The 13,564-nt window shown below is 41.5% G+C and overlaps 1 long non-coding RNA gene across 1 annotated transcript in view; it reads right to left on the bottom strand.

Annotated features, from left to right (window-relative positions):
* LOC128792353 (uncharacterized) overlaps positions 1-13,564 on the bottom strand; it is a 55,196-nt gene that overhangs the window by 4,064 nt on the left and 37,568 nt on the right. The window lies entirely within an intron of this gene.

Genomic DNA, 13,564 nt, shown 5'->3' with positions numbered 1-13,564 from the left:
GCACAGAAACAGCTATATACAAAAATAGTAAGGTTTACAGGCAGAGAGAGCTGATATAGTTGGGACAAGAAAAGGAAAAGCTCTCTGTCACATAAGCCCTCTGAAAGCATTTCTGTTTTTTTTTTTTTTCATCTATATCAACTGTTCTAATAAAAAATACTACTTTACTCTGCAAACCTTTCCTCTCTCCTACCCTTTTACCATTGCGGCTACAGCAACACTATTTCTAGAAAAAAAAATTGTATTTATACAGCAAAGAAACATATCACCAGTTTTTCAAGTGTTTTTCATCAAAACTACTGTCTGTTCCCTTTCCTACAATAGAGATTTTATTTTTAAAGTAGAGTATTTTTAGAAAATAATAACTTTTATGATAATTACTTGGTCATTGTCATTTTATCTGCTGTAGCAGAAGAATTCCCTATTACAGTCTTCACTAAGAATGCTTTTTTCTTTTGCTAAGTAGCCAGGGCACTGTAGGTTGTGAAATTAAAAGCTTAAATTATAGTAGGGTAAAGTGGTTGGACCTAGGAACACAGATACATTTTATCCTTGGTCAGCCTGAATGCCATCAGAAAGTTAGGAAATTCTTCAAAATATTCAGCTACAATGAAATTCTCCATAAATTAAACAGGTTTTCTTTAGCTTTGTGACCTAGGGTTATACATTATGCTAAGCAAGTATAACAGTCTATGTTCAAAGGCTAAAGAGCAGGTAGTAAGTATTTAAAGCAGCAAGAGTCATGTTAAAAAAAAAGTATTTAAAAGTGGATTGTTCTAGGCTATAATAAACTATGAATTGTAAAAGGTTAATTGACAAAATGATACTCATCTAATGCCATCTCTGTAATAGCAATCATTGCTGAATTCAAAATTCAGGGGTCTTGCTATATTGACAATCACATTTCCTCCAGAAGACTGCAGTTATTTCCTCAGTCTGTTTAACCTGTGGTAGTTAGTTATAGACCCACAAGTAGCACACAGGCAGACACAGGTACCTGTGACCACTGTGCTGCTGGCAGAAAGACAAACGCCAGTCTGCAGCCCGGGGCAGCCCAGGTATCCGCATGACGATTCCTGCCAGGAGCTGACCTTTGCCTCGCTCGCCATCCGAACCCGAGCGCTGGCGGGGGCGGTGGTAATTACCCTCACTGCACATCTGGCATTCTAGGAAGGGCAGCCTTGCCTCAAGGTTGTTGTGCGTAGGTTCAAATCCCATTTCTGCAGAGCCTCTGACCTGCAAATCTGATCTGTTTTCCTCCAAACTGTATTTCTTATTCAGTGAGATACAATATGTTAGCAGTGAACAAAATTGTATGATTTTAAGAATAGCAACAAACATTCAGTCAAACCCTTTCCATGGGCACATTGTCAGAGTGGCAGAGATACCCTCCTCATGACAGAAAAGATTCCTTTTTAACTTTTTTTTTCCCCTAAGATATTATGCCAAATGAGAGCTATTTTGTTTGTTTACTTTATCAATTTTGTAAAAAGCAGCAGCTCCTAAACAGAAGGACAAATGGAGTCACTGCAATTGTTATTTTGCAGAAAGGACTTCCCAGGCACTGGCTGCATCAGCAGCTTTTGTGAGCAGAGTGCAGTGCCACACAATCACTTCTATCCACACCTGCCACAAGCTGTAACCAAAAAAAGGCACAGGCTTGCTAAGAAGGGGCTATTATAATGTCTCCTTATTTATGATTCATTACTTCTTTTTTTAACAGTACAAACTTGTCAGCTATAACAAAAGATGTTTAAGAAACAAACCTTGTCAAAATAAATGAATTAAGAGCATTCATCCTTTTCCAGAGTGTGAAGAAGTTTGTAAGGTGATAATGAATTCCGTAATGCATTAGCCACACTTCTTAAAATGTGTGTACCACTTACTCCATAACTTGCAAAAGTTTTGTTATTCTCACTGAATCTCCACTTATGGGCACAAATTATCAAGATTTGATTGTAATTGGACTTTGAGCCATTCTGCCAAGTGCAAGGTGTTTTCTCTGTGCAGAAGCCTGTTAAAGTCACATGAAATCCACATGAAATCCAAAGGCATGCTACCATTGCCTTTGATGTTACTTGGCAGAGCCTTGTGCTGCAGAAGGTGTAGAGAATCTTCTGCCTGCCAGGGTCCTGCCAGGGCATGGACTGTTCCCCTGCACTGGCAAGTGAATCCTGTCTCAGGAGCTGGGGTTAAACCTTATCCCAGGTCAGAGTACATCAAAAGCAGGGCCAGGCCATGACTCGGACTAAGCTTCCAATGACAATTTTGGGCCTGCTTTCCCAAGCCATTGCTTTCTTTACATGTATGGGTGCCCTTCCATAGTGCCAAGAAATTCTGTCCAGGCATGATTGACTGTGGGCCCAGCAGTATCACCAAGTCCACCCACCCACACACTGATCTGTGCATGCACCTCTCTCATGGCTTTGGCCCCTTCATGAACTGGGCACCAGCACAATCTTCCCATCCCTCTACGAGACTAACCTTCCAGCTCATTGACCATCTCAACATCTGCCTAACACTCATTTCATATCCCTGATTTTGCCCCCTCACTGTCACATCCATGACTGTTCACAAGTTTATGGTTCTCTCTATCACTGCACCAATCTTGGTGCTCCTTTCAAATACCAGAGCTGCTGGAGACAGTCACTGATCTGAGAAATTTTTGTGTGCAGTAAATGAGCACTCAGAACTTCCTCCATGTAAAGAAATCTTTCCAGTAGCGGCATAGCTCATTTCATCAGATGAGCATTTCATAAGATGAGCACTCACCACAAAAAATAGATTATGCTGATGACTTCTACTTATCTAAACCAAATGCTCTGAAGAACTGCTCACATTCCTGAAGCCTCCTAAGTTTGTGGCTTTTGTTTTCCAAAAAACAAAAGCAGCTTCTGCAGACCCACCATTTTTACCCCTTGGAGCAGTGATGGTGCTGTCCCATTTGCCTGCCTGGGTGGCAGGGCTCACTCACTCTCACCATCCTGTCAGGTGCTGGGAAGAGAGGCTGTCTCCCCCCTCATCACTACACCACCTCCCTCCTGCTGCACCTTGCATAGAGGCACTAATATCACACTGGATCCAGGCTTCTCCAGCTCAGCTCAGTCCCAGCCTAAAAGCTCAGGTTGAGGCCTGCCTTGCTGGCTGAGCACACACTTGTTTGAGAGATGCTCTGGAAAACAAGACAAGTTTGCTGTATTCACCATGATAAACCAAACTGAGTTTTTAAGGAGCTGAGCTGTTTTCAATCCAGCTCACACACAGCTACGGACATCTTCAACCCATGTACTTTCTGATTCTGATAGAAATTCTCCCCCCTGCTATTTAGAAACAGACACAGGCACAAGGAGGTCAATACTACTGAGGGTCTGGCTTTAGATTTTTGGCATCAGAAACATGAATGAACAGGGAAACAAAGACTAGAGAAGATGTATGATGGAGATGTATCAGAGGTACGGAAGAAAAAAGGTCAGACAGATATTCAGGGGAACAGTCTGGGACATTGGCCCTTGCCCTGGTCTCTCAGTGATCCCTGGCAAGATGAAGGAGTACAGCACACCCAAGAAGAGCTTTTCCTAGAGCAATACAACTTAGCTATCACTGGTGTGTCTCTGCATCCCAGGGAAATGTACAGAGATTCAGGTTACCCAAAAAGAAAGGAAATCTGTGTATCTGATGGCTCTTTCACAGCCCCACTGGGCTATTCCTGATACCCTACTGCCATGTGCCATGCAGATGTGTCTCCCTCACCTGCAGTGGGACCTTGCAGCAGCAAAGGAGGAGCCTGCAGTCCTCAGTTATGGGGAATGATAGGAAGCAGAGAGCTGTGGAATACTGAAATAGCGAAACGTGTTTGGAATCTGCTAACTTATACGGCAACCATTCCTATCCCCACAGCAGCCAAATGCAAGCAAGTGTAAAAGCAGAATCTCAGCAGTCTTAATCATTCACAGGCAGCAGAAACAAAATCTAAGCTTCAAACTCATGATTAAGGTAGGGTTCTAGAGTGGCAAGTAGACATGAACACTTGTGCCCAGAAAACAGTAGGCTGTTTGAATACCAGCCTCTGTGGGAGATCCAATATGCTACTGAAAGAACTATTCATGAATGTCAAAAATAATGCCAGCTGAAACAGTCCAATCTGCAATAATATTTTCTATTAGATATTTCACTGCAACTGTGAGAATTTTAATAAAGCATATGGCAATTTTTAGTTAACAATGGAAAAGGCATTTCCTAAAGCTGGGATACACCACACCTGTTGACTGGCAAACAGCTCACAGAAGGCAGTTTACGTCATGGGCAGAGGCAATTGCATCTCCCCAGAATGGGAGCTCCCCCTTCTGCAGCCTGGCAGGTGCCACCAGCAAGGACAGGTGGGAAATCAGCCAGGGATGTACTCTCCACAGTGCTCAGACCAAGCCCCAGTGCAGACAGTGACTGCAAACCACCCCGTGGGCTCCATCCCTGGGCACTGATTGCGCCCCAAGACCAGGACCTGCCTCCCTGCAGGAGCAGGAGCACAGATCTTTCTTTCCTGGGCACAGGGAGCATCTCAGCCACAATCTCACTCACTTTTCCAACAAAGTATGGTGATCTTCACTAGCAACAAGTGTTTCCAGCTTACCACAACATTTGATCATAATTGTAGGAGTAAATGTTTGGAGGTTAAGGTGCATTTTGTAAATGTCCAATATTTATAGCTATGGAAAAATTCATGAATTGTCATATTCACCTTAAATTATTCACAGGTATAATTGGAGAAGAGCTTCCACATGAAAAATTAGGCCATACTGACCCATATAAACAAATTCAGTAAGCCACAACAAGCTGCTTGAATCTATTTAAGATACTACTTTGGAAGCACAGCAAAAAAAATACTGACTGTTTACTTAACTTAGGGTCCATTTCCTTCCTATCTATCTATCTGTAAAAAAATATTATGGTGAAATAAGCACATGTTTTTATTTGCTGGTGTAGAGATGGTATGTGTTGCTACTGTGGTCCATCCAGAAAAAAATCCATTGCTTTTAGTATGAATTAAGTGAATACTGAAGTGTCTCTGCTATTCTCAGAGGAAACGTCTCTTCTACCTACCTTATAAATAAATGTTAGGTCTGGTCTTCTACTTAGCAGAAAAATACAGCACAGAAAGAAAAAACAGCTCTCAAACATGTTATTTATACACTTTATACACTGACTACAGGAAGAACTGAAATTATTCTCACTAGCAACATATGTGTAATTTAATATCACCAGTGAAAACTAGGAGCTGAACTGGCCAGGATAAACTTGAAGCACTTGTAATTTTTCCAGTTTTGAACACAAAAATAGGAGCTAAGCAGAACTCTCCATCTCTGCAGTGATTACAGCAGTATTTTCTAGAGGAAAGGATAGAAAACCAAAACTTTGCGTGGGGAAAAAAATGAACAGAGAGAAAACAAACACTCCCCCACTACCCCACCATCAAACTTCTCCTGAAGGCATCCATTGCTCAAGCCAGTTGTGAAGCAAACAGCCATATGCATAACACATCTGTCAAGGGTTACAGGATACAGTTCATATTTCTTCACCTACTCTTACTCTGCATAATGCTGTTCCTGGGATCTCACTCTCCATCAGCTCCTTCTCTGCTCTGAACAAGGTCACAATACAGTGACCTTGTATCCTGCAAAACCAAAAACATCCCATGGCTTGCTGCTGTATTTTTTTTTCTTGAAATCTCCAGACTAGGTGAAAGTATTGAGAGTGTGTGACTCCTGATAACCTTTAGAGAAACTTCCCCCACATCGCTGCCTCTTGCACTGAAACCAGAGTTGTTCCTCCCACCTGATTGATGTTTCTCACTGCAAGCACAACAGATGCATCCCAGACTGCTGAAGAAAGGACAAGCCTGAAGAGCACAGTAAACTTTCAAGACATGGCATACATGGGCTCTTCTCTCTGAGCCTGGCAGGCAGGGTATGCAGCATGCCAGTATCCTCGTGTGCTTTTGGAAAGCAGAGGAAACAGTAATCCAGCTTTGCTTTCCCTGAATCTCCTAGTCTGAACTTACACCTCCGTGAGAAAGAAACTAAAGGATTTGTGAAAGGGTCCCCTGTTACCATTTCTCCTATAGGTCATGCAGCAATATGGTTTAGATTGAGGGTCATCAGTGCTGCATGGAATCAGACACAAATGAAGGATGCCAGAGGAGAGAGAGGAGAGATATGCAGCATAAGCCAAGAGATGCTGGAAAGCAGCAAGAAAGGAACGAGGTGATGGTAATTTATCATAAATCAGTGACTAACTCAGAACACAGTTCACCTGCTTCCTGTGCCAGCACAACCACTCCCTCTTTTCCCAGGCACAGGGATGGGCAATGCTGCCTGCTTCAGCTGTTCCTCATGGGGCCCTTAAAGGCTGAGTTAATTCTCACTAGTTCATCATACAGCCCTCTACTTTCCTAAAGAGTCATGGGATCCAGTCTGCCAGCAATATATCTGCATAAAACAAAGTTCAGCACTGCTTGTGGTAATAACTACCCTTGCAATCACAGCATAGCACCAAATGCTGTGTAAGTGAAAGGATCATTCCATAAAAGCCTGCAAGGTAAATACATATTTCCTCATTAGCATTTAGCCATTAGTCTCAGATCTTAACAACTCAAGAAGCCAATGCAGATGGACCAGAGTGGCATTAGTGCAGCAGCCCTGGGCTGGGCAGGGTCTCATTGCTTGTAGGTCTCAGTACATCATGGAGACAGCTCACCTGGAAAGGTGAGCTGTGCACCCCTGATCCTGGAACAGGCCTCCTCCTAGACACCACCTTTGCCGTGTTAACTGAGAAACATGGCTACTCAACCTGATGCTCTGTGTGACATAAGCACACTGTGTCAAGTGATAAGCCAGATATTTCAGTCCCAGCCCATCTCCACTAAAAAAAAAAAAAAAAAAATAAATAATCCTGTTCATGACTTTACATTCATAAATACTCTCACAATGTCAAGGGATAGGGGGTTTTCATCAATTCATTAGATATGCTCCCATGAATTATTTATATTCAGTGCTAAAAATGGTTCCGAAACATTACAAGAATTCAATATCAGTTTTCACAGTGGGATTTCATCATTTTAGCACTGTAGCATAATAGCCTAATGCAATACTAATACTAATACGATATGGTGCTAATAGGGTACAATGAGAGTTCTCTCTAATATGCAAACATTTCCATGTTGCATTATTATTTCTTTTAAGTTAATATGATATGGTGATAATATGATGAAATGAATTAGTTTCATATCATTGTTTGCATGAGTTGCGCATATTAAAAGAATATTTCCCCCCCTCCCTTTGAATTCATTTGGAATGAGCTTGAAAATTTACCCTGTAGTTATTCTTATGCTAATGAGGCTGTTTAGTAGGAAACACTCCCGCTGTTGCTTAGCCAGCTGAAGAAAGAATAGGCGCATATCACCTCTTGCTGGAAAAAGAATTTTCCTGGCCTGTTTTGAAAGCCTCTGTCCTAAATGTGTTTGGTTTAACATTTCCCACTAGCTCACAGATTCATTGCATATTTATGCTAAATTCTTTGGTCAATATTTATCAGCAGCACTTCTATGTAAGCGGACATGGCTCCCAGCTGAGCTGCTGTGAGGGACAAGGCCAGCACCTGGGGAGGTGACCACAGAGACAGAGCCATCATGGTTTGTGTGCACCAGGATGGGTGTGTGCTGGGCACAGAGAGACGGCAAGGCCACACCCAGGCTCCAGGGTCCCTCACAGTACTCTCCTCCAGGTCTTGTGACATTCTGCCAAAGCCTGTACTATGTATGCATTGATGCAAAAAACCAAGCTGGTGTAAGGGTTTTTCTTTCTGCCCCACAAAGCAGAGTATCTACCAGCCTTGGAGAGAAATCCTTCCCAGAAATCCTTCCCAGAAATGAGCTCTGTTCCCTGGCACATCACACTGATCTAAGGAACCCTTTGTTTCCCAGCTCTGCTGGGACCCACAGAAAGCATCCTACAGATGCTTTGGCATTCTGTGTTGGACACAGACAACCTGCAGGGCTTGGAGCAGACAAGAAGCCCTGTCCTGACTGTTTGCCTTTTGTGCTACAACACTTAAATGTGCAAACTGGAATGGCTGTAATGGGACTTTACTTGGCCCTTTGCAGAGGGACTCACTGGAGTAACTGTGCTCATTAATAAATGAGCACTGAAATATTGAGGACTTCTCTTTGGGGATGTTGTGGGGCTCCAATACAGGATGATATCGGAGGACATTCTTAAGTAATTCAACTAACAATAGCCTCTGGTTATTTTCTTCCTGACTTCCCTATGGAGACAGAGGACAACCCACAAAGTGGCTGAGAACAACATCCTGATCTGCACACACCCCAGATTTAACTTCATGTATATCCACTAATTGCCTTCAAATCCCAGCACATCCAGCTTGACTGAATCTGAATTCAGACTCTATCACCATTAATTCACATGAAGTTATGCAAGAAAATTTTACACGTGAGGTTAACAGCACATGTACGGAACAGAAAACATCCCCAAATGTTACAGAGGTTTAAAATGTCATAAATAAAATAGTCAAAAGTTTTTTTTAATTATCAGATTTCCGAAGCTATTTTACATAATTCCCTGCATAATCCAATCTTAAACTCAGAAGACACTCATGCAGATGACATTTCCTCTCTGTTTTGAATAGGGATTATTTTTTAAGAGGATACAGAACCTGGAAGTATTTCAATAGGTCTGATATTTAAAGCATATTTAATGGCATTTATGTTTTAATCTTCTTACCTACTAAACTTTAAAGAGAGCCGCAAGGAATTCAACAGTGAAAAAAATAATTAGACATTAGTTAGTAACACAAAATGCATAGGCAATGGGTCAGTGGATTCATGAACAGGACATAAACAGGAATGGCTGTCAGGGCAACACAGCACACCACGCTTTCCACCCTCCAGGAGTCACACTGCTCACATCCTCTCAACATCCTGAAAGTGTTCAACTGTTCATGGACTTCGGCTACACTGGTGGCAACAGGGTGATCTGAAATCAGTGACCCAAATTCACCAGGCTCCTTATCAATGAGCAGTTCAGAGGAATTTTTGCCAGGAAGGGAGGACAGGGGCAGATGAATAATTGACATAACTCATTCTGTGTTTTCTAGCCTGAACACAGCACCATCCAAGACCTCTTGTGGGAAGACTACTCACATTAAGCAAATCTCACAGAAAATTATACAAAGAAAACCCTTGTTGTTCTTCTTAACTTTTGAGTTTTAGAAACAAAATCTTATTTTGATTATACACATTCAGCCCTGCTGCCTTAGGGCTGTTGCAAGTTTGGTGGCAATGAGTTACACCTTGTGCTGGTGCTTGTCTCCCTAAACTTTACAGGTACTCATTTGCTGTTTCAGTCCTGAAAGAGCCTGCAGACAACTGCCTGCTTTTTTTTCCTCTCACACTCTGTCTAACCCCAGGAGCAAGGAGCTACTTCGTTAGGAGTAAACGTATTAATTAGCAGTGAACCTTTTTAACCCACATGCTCTTTCACGCAGCTTCATAATGAATTCCAAACAACTCTGAGTTGTAACATGACTACTATTTTCTCATATTAGAGCAGATACTCATTCTCTTGAAATCAGGGGCAGTGGTTAAGCAAACACCTCTTTCCAAGGGGCCCACAGATTGGAGCCTGCTGAAGCTTCCCCACAGCGTTACTCCCACATGAGAGTGACTATGTATGGCATTCCTGCAGCATTCCTCCAGCTTTCTGACACTGTGCCCTAAGCCAGCTTCAAAAGGCAGGACTAAAGGAGTAGTGATAAACTGTGAATAAAAACGGTTTACCTTGTTTCCAGCTTCTCACAAAGAATCACTTAGGTTTGTGAGGTCTTGTTAAATTCAGCAGTTTCTAGAGCCACCAAGCAACACGTGCTCCACGCTGTCCCTCCAGGCAGGGCGCTGTGCCAGTGGCTGGTGCGTGGTGTGGAGTGGCCACCAGTGTGGGCACACCTCCTGGACAGCCTCATCCCTGCACCCCAGCCACAGGCTCACTCAGTGGCCCTGCTGGTTAGGAGGCCCAGGAAGATCTTCGTTGAGTTGCAGCTTTTTAATCTCTGTAGTATCAGCAATAGCTGATTTCAGTTATTTATTTCACCGAGCAGGACCCAGCATGGTCATAGTGGGCACCAGCTTTAATCTCTCTCTCTCTGGTTAAGGACCAAGATTCACATGTGGTTGTCTGAGGAGTCACCTCAGCTGGCCATCATAAAACACACGTTAGAAAAGACATCCTTCAAATATTTGGATGCATACTTATTTCTACATTGAAAGAACTGATTTTGCAAAACCTCCCCATGTGGCCCAGACAAATTGATGTGATTACTTTTAGCTATCAGTGGGAACAAAAAAGTCTTATGCAACTTAAGCACAATAAGCCAAGCCATTATTCTACTCTAAAAAATCAAAGATTCCTTGGTGTTACCATTACTATTGCTCTGTTACTTGTGGTAAACAATTCCAACTATCAGGAAATAATTATGAACAAAGTCCAGTTAATTATACAAGACATCTAAGCTGCCCTAATTAAGGATTGGGTCAATACTGTTCACTTGGTAATTTTTTTTTTAATTGTGAATAGATTTAGTAGAAGCCTGGCTGATAAACAAATAATGAGATTGGTGGTCCAGAAGGAATTTGATTAATAAAATTATTCACCAATTATTTATTTCCTCTGGTTTATATCATTCTTTCTTCTACCTTAGAACAGGAATAGAAGGAGAGGGATTGCACTCATTGGTTTCAATGCCTACGTTCCTTCCTGTCAGAAACACCCTACAATCCTGAGCCTGAGGATTAAAGCTCTATTCATGCAGCCATGATAAAATGGGGTAACAATTCAAAGCCACACTAAGTCCCTGATGCAGTCAAATAGCATCCATAGAAACCTTATGGATTTTGCTGCAAGTACTCACCTTGCATAAATACAATGTTTATGGTATTTGTGCTCAACCATGAAAAAATGGTAGGGCAGGTAAGAAACAAAAAAGACAAGCTGTAGATCCAGTTCCACAGTTGATATCTCCCCACCATTTCTTCAGGAGAATTCACATAACTCCTGTTGACTTCCAAGTGTTGTGTCCCAAGTCCAGAGACAGGCCACAAACAGGTGAAACTGAGCCCAGCAGCTGTGGCTGCAGAGATCAGACCCTGAAGGTGCCCAGAGCAAGGAGTGGGCTCATGGGCCAGTCAGGCAGGCAGGGCTGGAGGGGGCATGGGCACTGGAGGAAGGAAAAAGAGCCTCTGGGCAGACTGTCTGTGGCTAAGTCCCAGCAAATCCTTGTGTGTTACCACCACACCGACGATGGATGACTGCAGTTTAAACAGGAAAACAACTTTACATATGTTTTAAACTACAGTCTGCTAGCCTCATATTTTAATATGAAACTGAAGCAATTTACTCCCTTTTTAATGGATTACAGGAGCTCAAGCATAATGCTTCTACCCTTATATGATCAATACCTTTAACACATTCATAAATTATTAATATTCTGCTTACAAAATTAACCCCCTCTAAGATGCATAATTGTTTATTACTCAAAAGAAAAAATGTTTAAGGAAGTAAAATGTTTCTTTGCATTTTTAGACATTTCTAGTAGCTGACTATATAGCAGGAAAGCTACACTGTTTATTATTCAGTGTAGTATATTAATTATAATTATTTTCTTCCTTCTGTGGCACCATAAAGGGACTTGACATATGACTGTTTAATCAGTCAAAAGCCCATACCATGAGGACTGTCTCATTCCATTCTTCCTAGGAATGAATCTGTTTTTCAGATAAGGAAGGCTTTGGGTAAGAGGAAGGGGCTGAGCTGATTTAGGAGTTGGCATAAGTCAATATTACTCAGGATTGGTCCATGCAACATTACATAATATCCCAATGCTATCACCACAATGCTCCTGCTGACATCTCTTCACCAATGCTGTTGATAAGTATCCTAAAGAGGACATGCATCTTCCTGTTAATTAGTATCATGTGCTGTGTTCACTTAGCTGCATTTCATTAGCTGAATTATAAAATTAGAAAATAATCTTCCAAAATGTGTCTCATTTTTAAAATTTGCGTCTCATTTTCTGAATGAAGAGGAAATACAGAGATCTTAAATCTCTGCCTAGGGATCACAAAACTTCAGTGCAACTCTGAATCCAATTTTCTTTTTCCAAGTGCTACTCTTCGTGTTCTAAGAGTCTGAATTAGAATATCTTAGCTAAAATGGACTGTTAGTATCAAACTCTAAAGCCTAAAAATGCCTTTAAAAGTTTCAACTAAAGGACAGCAAATATGCTCCGACAGAGGGATCAGTGGCTCAGAGCATTGCTTTGTGTCTTGGAGGCTCAAGGAACATTGCATGCAGTGGAAGGATTACAGAGCTCTCCATCTTGTAGCTATACTCATACTCCATTATCCTTGATTTAATGAATTAGTTTGATAAGTATATTTTAATCTAAAGGAGATGTGAATTATTCGATCAAATATATTCAAGACAAAATTTTTACACCTATGCTTAACAAACATGAGATAGCATGGCTCATTGTTGGTAAAAACATAACAAATAAAACTTCACTTGGTGTTTTACACAGCTGCTGCAGGACTGAGCTGATACCAGTGTGTGGGATATGTTTGTAAGCTGTTTGCACTGCATGAGCAGCAACCTCATTTCCACCTTCATCAAGATGTCTGCTGCAGCTACCCTCATTGTAAAGTGGAAATGTCTTAGGTATGAAATACAAACTTTCAGATCAAGTCCATGCCTATGGCCATGGGAGAGGTGCTGCTGCTGTGAAGAGAGCTTCCAGTCCATAGGTGTTCCAGTCCATAGGTGTTCCAGTCCAATACAATGATTTGCGGGGGAGGGGGTTGGGTGGGTTTTGTTTGGGTCTTGCTTGTTTTGTTTTGGTGGTGATTTTATCAATCAGAAGTACCAAAAGCTTTGAAACTATGAGACCACAAAAGCACTTATGAGACCACAAAAGATTTTTCCATTACCAACTATAAGCCAGCCTTAAGGAGATTCTTTGTTTACATTTCATGGATCCTTTGAGCTTATCCTTATTTGCTTAGGTTGTGCCAATGCTGGGAAATCTTTGAGCAACATCATTTCAAAGGTTCTCTGGCTCTTTATGATCATTCCCTTAAAAAGCATGAACGTATATCTGAAAACAAACGCTGGATTTCAGCAACCTCTTGTGTAGCCTAGTAAAATAGCAGGAAGAATAACATATAATTAACCAGACTGACTTCTCCAACTCAAATATGTTACAACCTTCATCATTACAAATTTCAATAGATATGGTGATGTTACCATGTTTAAATGTATGCATTTCTTTTTTCAAAGTCTAGAGGCAGAATAAATAGCTGCCAACACAGCCAGAAAGTCCCGGCAGACTTACAAGCAAGAAACTCTTATCACTTAGTGTGAATGCTAAGGAAGTAGCTGTCTTTATACAATTAAAGTTCAAGGTTGCATCTATAATAGGCTTTTCAGCTGTATTTGAAAGTAAT

Source organism: Vidua chalybeata, chromosome 9, assembly GCF_026979565.1.
Source record: "Vidua chalybeata isolate OUT-0048 chromosome 9, bVidCha1 merged haplotype, whole genome shotgun sequence".
NCBI lineage: Eukaryota > Metazoa > Chordata > Aves > Passeriformes > Viduidae > Vidua > Vidua chalybeata.
The sequence above is the reverse complement of the archived record's forward strand: the minus strand, read 5'-3'. Positions and strand labels throughout refer to the sequence as shown.